The sequence below is a fragment of the Acomys russatus genome, chromosome 7 (assembly GCF_903995435.1).
Source record: "Acomys russatus chromosome 7, mAcoRus1.1, whole genome shotgun sequence".
NCBI lineage: Eukaryota > Metazoa > Chordata > Mammalia > Rodentia > Muridae > Acomys > Acomys russatus.
The window spans coordinates 62,895,924-62,913,778 of NC_067143.1; the positions used below are offsets into that span (position 1 = coordinate 62,895,924).

The window sequence follows — 17,855 nt, forward strand, 5'->3', positions numbered from 1 at the left end:
TTCCATCACTTCTTTCCCTACCATTGCTCTAGTCTCCCAGCCTTCTTGGCCACCGGCTTTTCCACAAAGACCATCCTTGCTGGAGACAACAAAGCCAATTTCGGATACCGTGGCACCACTATTACTTTTTAAAAAAATAACTTGACTATCTATTTTTATCATTTAAAAAAAAGGACTTGCCTTTTTCCTCCGGTTTTTTTTTTTTTTTAATTAAGTAAAAGCCTTGACATGTTCTTAAAATCATAAGCATACAAGCACACCAGTGACCGGGGAATCTCAGCATGACCCGTTCTTTCGCATGTTAATGGAAGTCTCCAGCCAGTGTGGGCTCTTCTGCCTCCGTTGGCTTTCCTGACCTTCCCCATATCAGTTGGTGACTTAAAGCCCAGCAGAACCCGAATGGCTATTTTTCTTTTCATATGTGAAACAAGAAGTATGTATTGTATTTCTATTTCAACTCTTGAGTCCTTTTCTAACTTGATTTGTGTTTTGACTTTGTCCTAAGCTTCGAGTTCCTCTGCCCAACAGGACTCTAACCTGGTGGTCAGTTTCTTTTAGTGACTAACAATTGGGAAGGTTCCCACACAGAGTACAAGTCCTCAGCTGGCAGCTACAGAGTACAGCCAGAAAGGAGTTCGTGAATGTGTCCTCTGCCTCTTCAGCGGTTACCATAGTTGGTAGGTAAACATTTTCACTTTAAAGAGATGGACTTCCCAAGTGACAAGCTTAGACTAATGAACATCTGATTTTTTTTTTTTTTTCTATTGACCTTCTGGGACTGGATAGAGAGTGGAGAATTCCTTCTTTCCTTCCTTTTACATTGTACATGACCAGCTAGCCCCTCCTCAGAATGCTCTCTGGAAGCTGCTGTCTCTGCCAGGGCCCCAGCTCAGTTTTCCTTTCCATTTTGGTTCTTTTCTGGTTTTGCTCAAGATAAGAGAGATGAGGAAGAAACTAAGCCAGAGGGGCAGGAGAGATCTCGGAGCTGTTAAGAACTCTGCTGCCCTTGTAGAGCAGTTGGGTGTGGTTCCCAGTACCTCCGTGCCAGCCTCCTAGCCCACAAACATCTATAACTCTTGTTCCAGGTCACCTGATGCCTTCTTCTGGCTTCTGCAGGCACCAGGCATGCACATGGTGTGTGCATACACCACACACACACACACACACATTCAAACATATTCAAACATATTCAAGTAAAAAGAAAGAAAGAAAAGAAAGCGAGCCAGGCAGGAAAGCAAAAGGCCACACTGCTGATGTCGTAGTATTATTCCACAGGGCCCTTTATCACACCCACTTCACGCCTCCTCACTTCTGCATTACCACTATGGCCCCAAAGGATGGCTACATCTAGGGATGCAGCTCAGTTGGTACGGTGCTTTTCCATTTTGCTTGAGACCCCAGTTGTATCCTCAGCACCCCCACAAACTAGGTGTTCTGTTGCATACCTGCCATCCCAGTACTTGGGAGAGATTACGGAAGGACCACGACCACACAGCCATCCTCATCTACATAGTGAGCTTGAGGTCAAGCTGTGACACATAAAAGTTTGTGCCCCCCCACCCCCAAATCATACCAGTAATAAAAGAGAAAAAGAAAGAATGAATGAAAGGAAGGAAGGGAGGGGAAAGGAGGAAAGAAGAAAAGAAGAAAAGGGTGGCTAAACTATATTTCTTCAGTTGAGATTATATGAAAAGAAAGGTGAGGGAGGAAAACTCATTCTAAGGCTTGTGACCCAAATTTGGCAATTCCTGGCTAGTGCCTTCTTTTCTTCTGTAGCACTTTCTTTTATGTTCTTTGTCTCACTCATTTCATGTCTTGTGGTTCAGCCTCCGGCCGCACCCCACCACTACACACCCATCCTGCCTTCTCTTCTACTTAAGGTAGTGGCTTGACTCTGGGTGAATCACACTGTCGTCATCATGGAAGGAACAAAATGGTACTGCAAAAGAATGGCAAGGAAGGCCGGGTGGTGGCGCACGCCTTTAATCCCAGCACTCGGGAGGCAGAGGCAAGCGGATTGCTGTGAGTTCAAGGCCAGCCTGGACTACCAAGCGAGTTCCAGGACAGCCAGAGCTGTTACACAGAGAAACCCTGTCTCGAAAAAACCAAACCAAACCAAACCAACCGAACAAACAAACAAAAAGAACAGCAATGAAGGAAGACATGTTTTTGACCCCTCAAGCTATAATTCTCTCATTTATCTTGATAATCCTAAAAATAGGTGTGCACTGTTTTCTCTTGATGCATCATTGCTGTTTTTGTTTTTTCTTAGACAGGCTCTCATTGTATAGACCAGGCTGGCCTTGAACTCACAGAGGTCCGTCTGCCTCTGCCTCCCCTGAGTGCTGGCATTGAAGGCATGAGCTGCCATGCCTGGACTTGATCGACATTTTATTTGTAAATTACCTACAAGCTTCTTATTCATTCTATCTCTTCAATATGTTCCAAAGTGAAAATACTTAGTAGGCAAAGTTCAAGGAAAAGATAAGCCTGAATGTTCAAATTTGGGAGTTGCTAGCATTAACTTGAGATATATATTGACTGGCATTGCCAGTGCTATGTAACTTAACTATCTCTCTCTTCTCTTTCTCTTCCCTAAGGTCACCTCTCATCCTTGTCCTGGGTATCAAACCCAGGGATTTCTGTTTTCTAGGTGTAACATTGTCACTGAACTACACCCCGTCATTCCTACAGTGTGAATATTGAATACCTGTCAAAGATCCAGGGCCAACGGGATGGCTCTGTGGATAAAATTATGCACCATGAAATCCTGACAACCTGAGTTTGATCCTTGGAACTCAGAGTGAAATAGATCCAACTTCTAAAAGTTGTCCTTTGACTTCCACATGTGCTTATGGCATGCATGTGTTCAAACACAGACAGACAGACAGACAGACACAGACACACAGACACACACAGACACACACACACACAGACACACACACACACAGATAGACAGACAGACACACACACACACAGAGACAGACAGACAGACAGACACAGACACACACAGACACACACAGACAGACAGACAGACACACACACACACACAGACAGACAGACACACACAGACAGACAGACAGACAGACACACACACACAGACAGACAGACACACACACACAGACAGACAGACAGACACACACACACAGAGACAGACAGACAGACAGACACACACACACAGAGACATAGACAGACACACACAGACACACACACACAGACAGACACACACACACAGAGACATAGACAGACAGACAGACACACACACACACACACACACACACACACACACACACACACGGCTTGATCTCCAGCCTGTAGTGATACCAGGAGGTGGAGCAGCTTGTAAGAGTTGGCTTAGTAGAAGGAAGGTCACTGGGGCATTACCTTGAAGGGGGTCTTGAGACCTGGGATCTCCCACTTGCTTTTTGCTTTTCCGTCACCACGATGGGAAACACACGGCCTCCTCTGCCCTGTATTCATACCATTATGCGGGGCCTCGCCACCAGAGTGATCATGGACTGCAACTTCCATAGCCATGAGCTAGACAAGGTGTTTCTCTCTTAAATAACTTTTATGTTGGTGATACTGAGGAGCAAACCCTGGGCTTTACATATGCCAAAGTGCTGTGCCACTGAGCTATATCCTAGGCTATCTTTTTAAAAGTTAAATTTTTTTTTTAGGTACTTTGTAAAACTGGTGTCAACTAAAGCTCAATTTCGTTTCCACTTAAGGATAAATGTTTCTTAATATAAAAATATGTATAATCCAAAATTTTCGTAGCTTTCTTCCCACACATGACCTGGAGTAATAGACTCTTCACTTAGCAGAGACACAGAAGTTCAAAAGCTGAATCCTGTCAATGCACGTCTTCAGCTTTGCAGCAGACTGCCGAATTGCCCTGCAAAGTGCAGTGAGTTACTTTGCAAAATGCAATGCGCTACTCTGCAAGCGGTTTGTGAAAGAGTTCCTGTTTCACCACATCCTTCCTGCAGACTTGTATTACCTGTCTTTACTGGTGACTTCTCCCCTCAAGAGCCAGGTCCTTGCTTTAACTGTTCGGTGAGAAACCTAACGCTCCGCATGGCACAACGCTTTCACTAAGTGAAACCAACCCCTTTCACTAACTGACCAGTTATAAAGTATATATGTAACCACTTTTCCCTCTGAACCCTAGTAGATGTTTTAACTACATAAAGTTAAAGCACTGAGGCCCCCTTTAGCTCTAATACACTTGTACTGAACCTGACATATACTAGAAGTGAATAGTCATTGGAAGATGAGAAAGAAGTCAGCATTGTGTCACCTAGCAGAGACACAACTTACTGTCCCTTTCAGTCCTCCTTTCTTCTCCTCCATATCTGCCCACGTCTCCTCTCCTATCTTTAACATCTCTGGCCTCCTGGCATTCCCATTACCACTGCTGACAAATCGTTTATGGCCACGTAAATCTCTGTCTTTGTTTCCCATTCCCGACGCCACGTCTTAGACCTTTCCTTTTAGCCCAATACCCATATGGTCACTAAAGTTGTCTTTCTGGAGCTTAAGCAAGTCCTGTTTATTTAAAACACACACACACACACACACACACACAGTGTGTGACCCGCCAACATGTTTTTTTTCACAGTCTTGTTTCAACTGATTTTCCCTAATCCTCCTCTTAATCTTCTCACCAACATTCCAGTCCTCTGCCTCACCCTGAGAAAAGTAGCTATTATTCATCTTTGGCTTTCTACCTACTCCTTCCATTTTCTGGAACATCCTACATGCGGCTTCTGCCTAGGAAACACTTCCCTGACAGTATTCCTACTCACCCTTGGACATTCAGGTCAAATGCTGATCCCTCCCTGAACCCTTCCTTCGTGAGCTCCTCTGCTCCACTTCTCCGCCACGGTCCCACTGGGTCTCCAAAAATTCTTTTTATGGCACTTAGTTTCCTGTACTTGTCTCCTGCCACTGACCAACCTGTTCAATAGAAATGCAAGGCAAGCCATTTGTAACTTCAATTTTCTTAAGAGCCACATTAAAAAAAGATAAAAATAACATTTTACTTAATATTATGAATTGAATATAAAACTAATAAAACTTATTACTGAGGTGTTTCACTTTAAAATTTTTGTAAGACTTTTTTTCTATATTTAAAGAAATATAGAATAATTTAGATCAGCAGCCTCAAGTAGCACCCATATTTGACAGCTAGCATGAGCTTCACGAGGAATCATATCTTCATATCTTGATCACGTTTGTATTCCTGGGTGCTGCCATCGCAACCAATGCAGAATGCTGTTAAGTGAATATATAAACAATGAGAGAAACAGCGAGTGCCGACTGGTTACTGTGATGGGAAACACACTGTGATAAGGAACATACATGCTTATTTCTTTCCCTATCAGCATGTGGTTGGCTGGCAGTCACTGGTCGCTAAATAGGTGTTGGATGATTAGCCAGTTCACAGCAAGCCATTTAGAGTCTCATGTTACCAATTTGTTTATTTGTGAGATAAGGTAGAGGATGGGCAAGGTAACTCTAAGACCAGTTCTGAAACAGTATGGCAGTAACTAATTAGGACAATGGGTAGAGAAAGTGCCTTAGGAGTTGACAGGTAAAGATTTTAGAATTGAACACAAGTGGGTAGAATTCATGACTCAGTTATGTGGTCTTGGGGAATTTGGTTAAATTCCTGTATGTTTGGTGTCTCTGTAAGTAAACAAAATTAGTAATACCAAGCTTATTGCGAGGCTTAAAAAAATTGCACCTATTAATTACCTGACATATTACAAAAAATAGAAGATATTATTATTGGTGTATGGGAGGTAGTTTAAACTTTTTTTTTCCCATAAGATTTCACAAACACCTTGTTCTGCCAGGTGCTAGAAATTATTTGTCAGTGATATAAGATTCTACGTTTCATAGCACCCCTATGAGGAGGCACCGTTAAAATTTTCTCTGCTTTAGTTTCAAGAAACTGAGGCAGTTTAAACAACTTGCTTGCTCCGGATCACACAGGCAGTAAGACGCAGAGCCATGGTTGTCTACCAGGGGTCAAGTGCTCAAACCAGGACCCAGATTCAACGTGCTCCATTTCCTCACACCAACCACTGCCAGTTTCATGATGCCACTGTTGCAGAGAACCCAATCTGTGTACTGTACTCAGGACAATAAGAAGTTACAAGTGAGTCAAAAGTGTTTTACTTCCTCAAACAGACATACCTTTGTAGATGTCTTTTTTTTTCCCCTTCCCCACACATAGGTGTGGTTGGCTGCTTGAAGTTTTTCCAGGTTGGGACCTTTATTTACAAATATGCCCGAGAGGGAGCCTTCCTCACAAGCTCAATGGTGTGTGCCTGGGAAGCCTTAGCCACTCAGGCTCCGTTCCAAAAGGGAACCACTGCCCAAAGAACAGGAAACAGGCAGGCCAGAGCCTGTGCTTTATTCCTTGGAAGCACTGCGACTTTAAAGCAAAGATGACAACCTGGTGATTCTCATTGTGGGACAGCTGGGCCTCTCCATTCTGCTCAGACAGAAAGGGAGCGAGTCCCTAAGGAAGAGAGAAAGGAACAGAACAGAGCAGTTCCCAGGCCTCAGGATCTTACGTCCCTGTTGCTGCTGTGCCAATAAAAACCATGACAGTCACACATACCCCTAAGGCTTGGGTGACCAGATGTGCAAAGAAACTGGCCAACAGGATGACTTCTTCGTTTCATAATTACAATCGGAAACTTGAGAACAGATGATATCTAAAGAAATATTGCAAGCGCTGTGCTTAGGCAGATGTGGCAGCCTATGCCTGCTCATCCCAGCACCTGAGAGGCTGCAGCATGAGATTCTAAGTCTAGCCTGGGCTACACAGGGAGACCTAGTCTAAAACACCAACCCACACACAAAACAAAACAAAACAACACAACAACAACAAAAAGCAGTAGTTTGTTTGTTTTTTGTTTTTCTTTCTCAAGGATTCTGAGCTGGGTAACACCAGTACATCTTATCAACAAGAGGCATTTAAAATAGGGATTCTCAAACTTGTGGCCAATTTTCACCCAAGAAAAATTTTTACACAACCTTGGGAGGGAACATAGGTATACAAACAAGTATATAAATCAGACATATTTTGATAATAAAACACAAATGTATTTTGAAATGGTGACAGTTTACAATTATACCACTTATTACAGGCAAAAGCAAATTTAAATTCTAATGACATTAATGAGATGGACACATTGGTTTATTTTTACATGAATTAAAGCCTGAGCTGGGCAGCAGTGGCTTAGGCCTTTAATCCCAGAACTCGGGAGGCAGAGGCAGGTGGACCTCTGAGTTCAAGGGCAGCCTGGTGTACAGAATGAGTTCCAGGACAGCCAGGTTACACAGAAAAACCCTGGTTCAAAAAAAAAAAAAAAATATATATATATATATGGGAGAGAAGAAGAAGGAGGAGGAGGAGGAAGAAGAAGAGGAGAAGGAAGAAAAGGAGGAGGAGGAGGAGGAGGAGGAGGAGGAGACCAAGAGTAAGACTTAGCTCTTGGGCATCTGATACCGCAGCACGCAGAGGCTCTTTAATCCTGCTCAGCACGGCCTGGCATCTGTCTAACCATCGGTGCTGAGAGTACCACTATACAAAATCATGTTATCCAGACAGCGGTTGTTTGTTTAGGGTTTTTCTCTGGAATTGCTGGAAATCCTTCCTTAATTACAAGCCAAAATTCATTTGATTCTTCATGAAATTCAAACAGCTTAAACAAAATATTTTAAAATCATTTAGGAAGCTGCTAACCTGTACTTCATGTATGATCAGGTAATTAATTTTATTCCTTCTCAAGTCTCTGATGGGGCTGAAGACCAGATAGTTTAATTTTTCAATGAAGCTTAGTTGTTCAGGGGCTAAGATGTTTTTAGATCTAGATAGATATTTTGAGTTGATAATGATGAGATATGATAGATACTGATTTACATTCAGAATTTTAGACGCACCAAGATAGGAAAGATGTTTTCTTCAAGGCTTCCAAATACAATAAAAATACAAAATGAATGTAACATTTATATAATTCCTGATTGTTTTGTGGTTCTTTTTGCTGTAGGTAGTTTATTATATGTGTGTGTGTGTTTGTGTGTATGTGTGTGATAATACAAATGTAATGTAAAAAAATAAAAAATTGTTTAAAAAGAAAAAGAAAAATCACACACACACACACAAGAAATGTGCTTTCTTGACTTCTCTGTAACATGAATCAAATTGATTCTGAGATACAAACTGATCTCAGAATTTGATAAAGACACTAAGGGTTCTGTTAGTAATAACCACGAATAAAATTATATGAATAACTACAAAAAAGTCAAACATTTTAACAAAATACAAAGCTATATTAACACATGGGAAAGAAGTGTGGCATGACAACATTACATCTTTAGCTTCCGCAGTTAAACTAATGTGTTGCTGTAAGGGCAGAAGCTCTGTGTATTTAGTAAAAACTGCAATTCATAAAACACAATAGTCTTGGCTCTGAGCTGGTGTGGCAGACAGGGTTCACTGGCCTTGTGGTTTGTGAAGGCATATGCAGTGCAGGGGTGTGTGTGTGTGTGTGTGTGTCAGGGGTTGTGGTCATGAACTGGACAGTCTGGTGCCTTCCTTGACCTCACTCCATTTCACTTACTGAGGAAAGTCATCTTTGCTAAACCTGAAGGCCTCAGCTTCTGGCTAGGGAGGCCGCCTGGCTTGCTCTAGGCATCCCTCATTTCTGCCTCCCCAGTGCTGAGCTAACAGGTTGCTGCCATGCCTGCCTGTTTTGTGTTCTTTGTTTTAAAACAAGGGTTCTGGGGAACCAAAGTCCAGTTTTCAGATTGCAAAGCGAGCTCTGTGCACTGAGTCATCTCTCCAGCCCCGCTCTTTTTCTGTTTCTAAAGAAGTTATGGCACTCTCAAGGATTCATAAGCAGCAGTAACTACAGTTATGTGTAGATTATTTTTCTCTGGGTATTTTCTTAGTAGATATATGGGACCTGTCTGTAGGACATAAAACATACTATCCCATTTTTAGCTTGGTGTAATTTCCCTTCATTTACAGGGTGCTGGTTCTATGTACAGTCGTTTCACATTTGAATACTGCAATGCAGCTGAGTCCCATATAGAACCCTTATTTTCAGGGATATTATTTAGTATAGATGAGCAAAAATGTTGCCACCCTTTTACATGTATGTGTGTGCTGCACATGGATGCATGGGAGTGCACATCATGTTACAGGTAAGCACATTCTTGTGCATGTTCATATGTGTGGAGGCCCAAGGTAGATGCTGGGCATTTTCCCAATCGCTCTTCCACATTATTTTTTATTATTATCCTATGGTATTTCAACCAAACCCAGAGGCTCACTGATAAGGCTATTCTAGCCAGCTAGCCTGCTCTGCGGATCCCTTCTCCACTGTGTGAGGGCACAAGTACATGTGAACTGCCACACAGCAGCTGTGTGGGTTCTAGGCATCCACATTCAAGCTGTCTTACTTGACTAGTAAGTGCTTTAACTGCTAAGACATACCCCCAGCATTGTTTGTTTGGTTGTTTTTGGTATGTGCATTTTGCATGTGCTGTGTGTGAAGAAGCACACGTGTGCATGTAATGTGGAGGCCCGAGGTCAATGCCACATGTCTTCCTCAATCACTCTTCTACTTGGGACTCCGGAGCTGCTAGGCTTTGCCAGTCAATGAACTCTCAGGATCCACCTGTGTTCACACTCGCCTCCCCCAGGGCTGCAGACGCTCTCTGCTGAGTCTGGCTTCTTACGTGAGTGCGGGGCTCTGAGCGCAGGTCCTCATAATAGTGCAGCTGGCACTTTGCCAACTGAGCCATCTCCCAGCCCAATTATGGTTTTTTGGTGTTTGTTGTTAACTAGATTTCCATTACAGCAACAAACACCTGAGATAACCAGCTTAAAAGGAGGAGGAGGCGGTGTTTGTTTTGGCACAATGTTTTGGAGGTTTCAGGCCACAGAAACCTGCCTGTGGCAAAAGAGGGTACCATGACAGGGAGCGTGTGGTGAAGCAAGCTGCTGCTCTCATGATGGAGGGGAAGCAGAAAAGAGAGGTAAAGATGGCAGTGCCACAATCCTCCTGAAAGACCTCCCACCAGGTCCCATCCTCCTGAAAGACCTCCCACCAGGTCCCACCTCTTATAGGTTGTACCACTTTTCTAAAACACCAAGAAGCCATGCTTGATGGCACACGCCTGTGATCCTAACACTCAGGGAGGCAGAGGCAGGCGGATCTCAGTGAGTTCGAGGCCAGCCTGGTCTACAAAGCGAGTCCAGGACAGCCAGGGATACACAGAGAAACTCTATCTCAAAATACCAAAAAAAAAAAAAAAAAAAAAAAAAAAAAAAAAAAAAGAAAGAAAGAAAAGAGAACAAATACACCAAACTAAACCAAACCAAACACCCCAAAAAACAAAGGTGCCAAGCTGAGGGCAAAATCTTTCAAACAAGAATCTTTGAGAGACAACCCAGGTCCAAAGTACCCCAATTTTATTACATTTTCTTGGGAAAAATTCTCCATTGTCTTCTGTAGAAGCTATTGATCACCCCCCAACCCCAAGACAGGGTTTCTCTGTGTCTGTAGCCTTGGCTGTCCTGGAACTCTCTGTAAACCAGGCTGGCCTTAACTCAGAGATTTACCTGCCTCTGCCTCCTGAGTACTGGGATTTAAGTGTGTGGCACCACCACCACCACCACCACCACCACCACTGACCAACCACACTTACCTTTTCTAACTAGAAGATTCATTTGAATGCAGAATGGTGGTTCATTATAGGGGGTTCTGGCCACACAACATGGTCCAGCTGTATTCCACACCATCCTTGAATCTGAATCTTTAAAAGTATCATTTGTTTACTTTTGGTTTTTTGTTTTTTGTTTTTTTGTTTTTTGGGGGACAGTGTTTTTCTGTGGAGCGCTGGTGGTTCTAGAAGTCTTTCAGTAGACAAGGCTGTTGTTGAACTCACAGAGACCTCTGTCTCCCAAGCCCTGGGTTCAAAGGTGTGCACCACTGGCTGCTTTAGAATCTGAATCTTTTAAATCTTACTCCGGAAAACTCTTTGCTCACCGGTGGGAAAGTCTTTGTTACAAGCACACTTCCTAGATACACATGCATTGGAACCAAATGGGAAGCCTTTGTATTCTCAACTCTAAAGCCACTGGTAAGGTTTGCTTTTAGTTTTTATATGTATGCATGTTTGCTTGGTAATATGTATGTGCAGGTCACACATGCCTGCTGTCTGAGGAGGTCAGCAGAGTGTGTGGGAATCCCTGGACACAGAGTTACAGATGTCTGAGTGACCATGTGGGTGCTGCCAATGGAAACCAGGTCCTCTGTAAAGAGCAGCAGGCGCTTCTATTCGCTGAACCCTCTTTCGCTAGTCCCCAAAGATATTGTTTCATCATAATGTAACCATAAAGCAATTGCTTAAATAATTCCATTGTTTTCCTCAGAACTCAGCATGATTTTTTGTAGTCACATACAGATATTCTTTAAAGATATTCTTGTGTTAAAATTTTTGTGAATAATGTATTTTCTAGAAATAATGCCTGAATGCATACATATAGTATGCTGCCCAACCTGAGTAGTGATTAAGTTAGGTCTATGTCTTTTGAGAAGATACTTCCAAATGCCCTATGCTGGGTTAAACTCTGTGTATTCCTTCAGTCTGTATAATATTGGAATTATCTCATTATGGCCATATTCTGTGGGAGAGACTATCACATTGAAACTGTGCCCAGTTTAGTGATAAGCACTTTAAGCAAAGGCGTTTATCTAAAGTAAACACATCACGGCATGAATAAGCATGATCATTATAACCTTTATCTTATTTTGGTGTCCTCTCAGAGCTTCTTATTCAGTATAGAGGGTTCTGTGTGTGTGTGTGTGTGTGTGTGTGTGTTTGTGGATGGCTTTTGCCTTGTTGATCTGGCTGCCCTTTAACTGAATTCTTAAGCACTGAATTCTTAAGCTCAAGTCCCTCCCTTGGCCTCTCAAGCAGCTGGGACTGGGGCGATGTGGCTCAGTGGTAGAGCACTTGCCTAACATGTCCGAGGCCCTGGGATTGTCTCCAGCACTGCCTCGCACAGTAGAATGCACCAAACTGGAAGAAAAGCTGCCATTAGGCCAATGACCTGTGACAGTCTTCAGAAACGACTATGGTTGGGACTGGACTGTGAATTCCTCGAGAGCAGAAGCCATGGATTCAAGTTAATTTCCTGAACTGGGGGCTGAGGTCTGCCTTAAAGCAGGCAACTCAGTAAGCGGTTGGAGTTTCTGACTACGCATGCGTGCTGCCAGCGAAACCAAAACTAGCCCCAAAGCCTTCAGGAAAAGGCTCCCCAAGCCGCCCAGCTCTACCTGCAAACAGTGGCAAGCGGGTGGCATTCACTGGGATTGGGACTTTTCTCAGTTTTCCTACTTAGAAATGCACTTTCTTCAGTGGCATAGCCACAGAGATTGTTATTAAGTTTGGGGGTCACAGCCCGTGCCCCAAGCCAATTTGGACCACTTTCATCAATAAGGCAATTAAAAGGGTCAAATAACAGTAGAAAGCAGGATAAGTTGATTTGTTCAATATGGTCACATTGGTTAGAGGGACAAAGAGATCCAGTGAACCCTGAAGTCTCTCTTTGGTGTCTTGAAGTAAGATTAAAGTTTAAATACAGGGCCAATGATATGTACATTTAAGGAAATCTGCACAGCTTTACCTAACTTTGATTTGTTTTCAAAGGAACAACGCATAGAAATGATAGAATGTTTCCACACTGTATGGGACCTTGCTAACATTCCTTTCCTTAGTCCCCCAGCTACTGACTCCTAAAACCAAATGGCATCTGTCTGAAATGAGTCATGATGGGCCTTTTGGAGTCCTCCCACCCTCTGTTAAAAGGCTTCACCACAAGTCTGGTCTAATGCTGACCTCTTAGTGTCTTAACAGACTTAAAATGACATTTGAAAAATTGCTGTCTGGACAATCTTACTACTTAACACCTGCATATATATTTGTTTACTCTAAGAAAAATAAGTGTATTTTGCCATTGTGCATATATGACATACATTGCATATGGTATGTTTATAATAGCTAGCACTGCTTCCTAATTTCTAAGAGATTTTAAAAAATTGATTGCCAAGGCTGTAGACTTATTCTGCTAAACCAGGGATTTTAAATTTTGCTTTAGAAGTAACTTCTATATGCTTTGTGCCATGGTACAACTGATGCTGACTCTATGCGATACTCCTTAAACTATGTAAGCTGTTTAAAGATTGACAGGCATTAGATATTTGTAAATCTGTACGCAATCACTTCATTTTCAACACAGATTTACTGCTGTGTTTTTTATAACATTTTATAGCTGTTTTCTGTTGTGGTAACTTTGTTTTTTTTTAAAAGCCTTATAACCAAGCTGTCAGTATTCTACAGAGGTACGGTTTCTGACAGAGGAATCTGAACAACATTTGTGGGGTGCAGTCTCTGGCTTCGCGCAGCATTGTTTTCATGCTACCAACAGGGATGGGCAACAAAACAAGCCTCCAAGCCCCGCCCCCCAGGAAAGTCACGTGGCTCCATGCAGTCTAACCTGGAAGGTCTGGCTAGCATGTGCTATTCACAGGACAAGCCAAATGGACTTCAGATATGCTTGACCTAAGATCCACTTCTATACCTCAGTTGTTTATACTGAACCTAAAGGTTTTTGGCACCAAGTCCTTGATGTCTTTTATGTACTCCCCTCTTGCCCTTAAGAGGGATCAAATCATACCAACTGTCTTAGATTGGGTTTCTACTGCTGTGGACCGCAGACCATGGCAACTCTTATAAAGGACAACATTTAATTGGGGCTGGCTTATAGTTTCAGAGATTTTTGTCCATTAGAAACATGGTGGGAAGCATGGCAGCGTGCAGGCAGACATGGTGCTGGAGGAGGAGCCGAGCGGTCTACAACCTCATCAGCAGGCAGCAGAAGGGGACTGTGTCACACTGGTGTACCCTGAGTATATGAGACCTCAAAGCCCACCTCCTCAGTGACACACTTCATCCAACAAGGTCACATGTTCTAATAGTGCCTGCCTCTCTCCCTGTGAGCCAAGCATTGAATCATATGAGACTGTGGGGGGCCTGACCTATTCAAACCACCACACCAACCAAAATCAATCTCTCCTTAGCATTTGAGACAATGGTCAGCAATGCCTTCAGAGAGCATTGCTCAGAGATAAGTTTTCATACTGGGCATGGTAGCAGATACCTGCAGTCCCAGCATGTGGGAAGGAGGGCTTTAAGTTTGAGATTAGACTAGGCTTTATGACTTCAACCCTGTCTCAAACTAACAAGATGGAGTTGCTTGGGCCAGCTCTTCCAAAAGCCAAGATGTTATAAAGAACACTTCTTTTTTTTTTTAATTTAATTTAATTTTTTATTAATTCATTCATTTTACATCTCAATAGTTATCCCATCCCTTGTATCCTCCCATTCCTCCCTCCCTCCCGCTTTCCCCCTACTCCCCTCCCCTATGACTATGACCAATAAAGAACACTTCTTACACACAGCTACCTGGCACTAAATGTGTTCTGAGCTTGGTCCTTCCTTGAATTTTATTATATTCATTTCAGACTTCATTCCACCTCAAGTTTGGGGTGTTAAAACAAATAGTGGGGGAACTTTAATAGACCTGGAAGCAATTCTAAAGAGACACTTGTGTTTCTCAGTCAGACTACTGAAACAATGGACCCCAAAGAAATAAGAATTTCCCTAGAAATCTCATGCTGGGGAAAAAAGAGGCCAGTCAGAGAGGGAACTAGTCTTCTCGAAAGAGATTTCACAGACCAATTACAGGATGAGACTGAAGCCCAAGCAATGATGGGTCAATGGCGAGTGACATCACACACTGACTGGGACCTGCTTAGATGTACATATCCTTGGCCCTTATTTTAAACTTTAATCTCATTCCAGGATACTGAAGACAGATAGATGTCTCTCTCTCTCTCTCTCTCTCTCTCTCTCTCTCTCTGTGTGTGTGTGTGTGTGTGTGTGTGTGTGTGTGTGTGTGTGTACCCTCAGCATAATAAAATACAACGCTTGTCATACTAACTGCGTGTATCTACATTCTTGCTCAGGACTTGCATCAAGTTCCCTGGCACCCTTAGCCCTCCGCACACGCCCCACCCTCCAAGGCTGAAACTTCTGTCACTGTCCTTACATCTTGCACCGGGTTGTCTCGGAGGATGAAGGACCAGGCAGACAGTCTCGCGGGTGGATGAGGAGCCCCCCTCGCCCCGCCCTGGCGCTTATCCTCCCTAATGGGCCCTTCAGGAGGTTCACACACAGCGACGGTTCCGCATTCCGAGGAACCAGCTGGCAGCTCTCAGGAGGCTCCTCACTCTCAGCTATGGCCGAGGGTACTCGACCCCATCTGGGTTGCGACGGAGTCCACGCTGACGTACCCAAGCACGCCGCAATGGCTGCTGGGCGGGCTCTCGCGCCCGCCACTTGCCCCGCACCTTTCGCGTGGGCCGGGCTCCCGCGCCAGGGCAGTCGGGCGTGGCCCGGGGCGCGACCCTCCGGGAAGCGGGCGACCGGGGGACGGCGCTGCTGAGCCAGGGATGTGCGGCGAGCGCCCATTGGCTGCGCTTCCCCTCCCACCACGCCGTCCAGCCGCCCACCTCCCGGCCTCCCTCCGCTAACCCATTGGCGGTCCCGCCTCCCCTCCCGGAGAGGGGACCATTTTGGGGGTAGGAGGCTGAAGAAGACTGGAGGGTAAGCGGTTCTCCCGGGAAGGGTGTGCGCGAGAGCCAATCGGGAGCGGACGTGGAAAAGAGGCGCCGCGCCAGCCAATCAGACCCCGAGGCGCGGTCGGGATCCGTGACGTCAGAGAGGCCACAGCCAATGGGCGCGCCGCTGTCTGTCCGCTCTTCGGCAGCCGGTCGGGGGCGGTGAAAAGCGAGCGAGGAGAGCGCGACGGCGGCGTAGCCATCGCCGAGGGGGAGAGCGAGGCCCGAGCTTCCGCGTCGAGGTGAGAGGCGCGGGCTCCGTCGCAGGCTCGGCCGCGGCCCCTCCGCGCCCGGTCGCCGTTTTGCGGAGTCCCCGGCCGGGCTGCGCTGAGGTGGGGCCTGTTAGCCGCCCCGCCCCCGCCCCGCCGCGGCCGCCCGGAGGCGAGGGTGCTGCCTCTGCCCGGACGGTCCCTGCGCGGCGTGGCCGGGCCGCCGCCCTCCCCAACAGCCGCGGCCGCGGGGAGGGAGTCGAGAGGGCCCTGGCCTGCAGCCCGGGGAGGCAGGGGCGCCTCCCGCGGCGGGAGGCCGCGCACTGGCGGCCACGGTGGGGCCCCGGAGTTAACGGAGGAGGGTGGAGGCCTGGGGTTGAGAGATTCCGGGTCTGAGGAGGAGGAAGAAAGTGATGGGAAAGGGGTGATGCTCTGGAGAGGGCGTCCGGTGAGGAGGCCCTTGGTCCGGAGTGGGATTGGCTCCCTGGGAAGTGGGCATCGATGGGGTTGCGGAGAAATTGGGTGGGTGAGGGATGGAGAACTGGTTTGGCATTTGAAGATTAAGGTCTGTGGACCAATGGGGACAGGGCATGTGGAGTGTAAGAAGGTCCACACAGAAGCCGGAAGGTGGCCGAGGAGTGAGAGATTTTTAGATTAGGGCTGGATGGGGGCTGTTTGACTAGAAGGCGTTATTCGCTTCTTGGAAAGTACACAAGGAGCAGCCAAGGTGGATTAGTGTGTGCTTGCTCAAGGGTGTGGATCTTTTGTCAATAGTGGAGTGAGAACAGAGTTGAGAAAGCCAGTGTCCCAGGATGACAGGTCCGAACACTCAGCTTTGCTACCGAGGGTGATCATTAGCCTTCTACCTTTATCCGGTCCCCAGGATGACCCATCTGATGGCCACAGCTCACACAAACTTACCTTCTCGGAAGTAATGGGTATTAAGTATAATTTGGTTTTGATTGGGGCGTTGTTTAGTTCTTTATCTTAAAAGTGCTAAGGGCAACGTTTCGAAGATGGAGTTATCATCTTGGGTGTGTGTAATATGTCATAAGAACGCCGCAAGGTGTCTTACAGAAACAAAAGTGAGGATTAATGTGAGTATAGTTGTGCAGACCTGAACGAGCTATCTTTTTAAAGTAGTGGAGTCTGTATTATGCTTGTTGGGCAGTTGTTTTCAATTTTGAGAAGTTTTGTAGTTAAACAAAATTATTTTCACTTAAGAAAGACATTAGTATATGTGTGATGCGGTTTCTGCTTTTTTCTTTGAAGCTTTTGTTTCTAGGGTGCAGGCAGAATTAGGGGATAGAGAAGAGGGGACCACATTTCCAGTGGCTTTAGATGGAAGGGATAATTTCTGCTTGATGATAGGACAGAAGGCCCGTGAAGAGTTACAGTGTCAAGGACAAAACTGAAGAGAGCGATTGTGTATATGTTAACTTGCTCACCATGTCAGCTAATGGATCATTCCTCAGGACATAGAAGGTATTTATGGGCAACACATTTTGCCCTTAGTATAACCTAGTGCCCAAGTGCCGCCTTACTTCAAGCAGAGAAGCAGTTCAAGTGAAGCCAAGCAGGGCAGGGTTCTTGCAAAAGGTGAATTTTGGATCCTTTGCACAAGTAGTTGGTTCATGGGCTATTAGTAGACACGAAAATGATTACAGTAGCTTGGATGAAGTATAAGCAAATTGTGGGGGAAAAAACCAAAATAAAACAAAAACCAAACAAAAAACCCCAAACCCCATAGGTGTAAATAGTTTCTAAGGTGAATTACAGATCTGTCTGAATGAATTTGAGTGAATTAGATATGGGGTCATCAGCTAAGTCTCTTGTTGAAGCTTGCTTGGTACAAAGTGGTTCCCTG

At 45.0% G+C, this 17,855-nt stretch overlaps 1 protein-coding gene across 2 annotated transcripts in view; it reads left to right on the forward strand.

Moving 5' to 3' along the window:
* Window positions 1-15,881: 15,881 nt before the first annotated feature.
* Far1 (fatty acyl-CoA reductase 1) overlaps window positions 15,882-17,855 on the forward strand; it is a 57,066-nt gene continuing 55,092 nt past the window's right edge. The window contains exon 1 of one of the 2 annotated variants that reach the window (XM_051149246.1): window positions 15,882-16,021. The gene's annotated coding sequence lies outside the window, so the exon portion shown is untranslated. The remainder of the gene's footprint in view (window positions 16,022-17,855) is intronic. The other variant, XM_051149247.1, reaches the window with a different exon arrangement.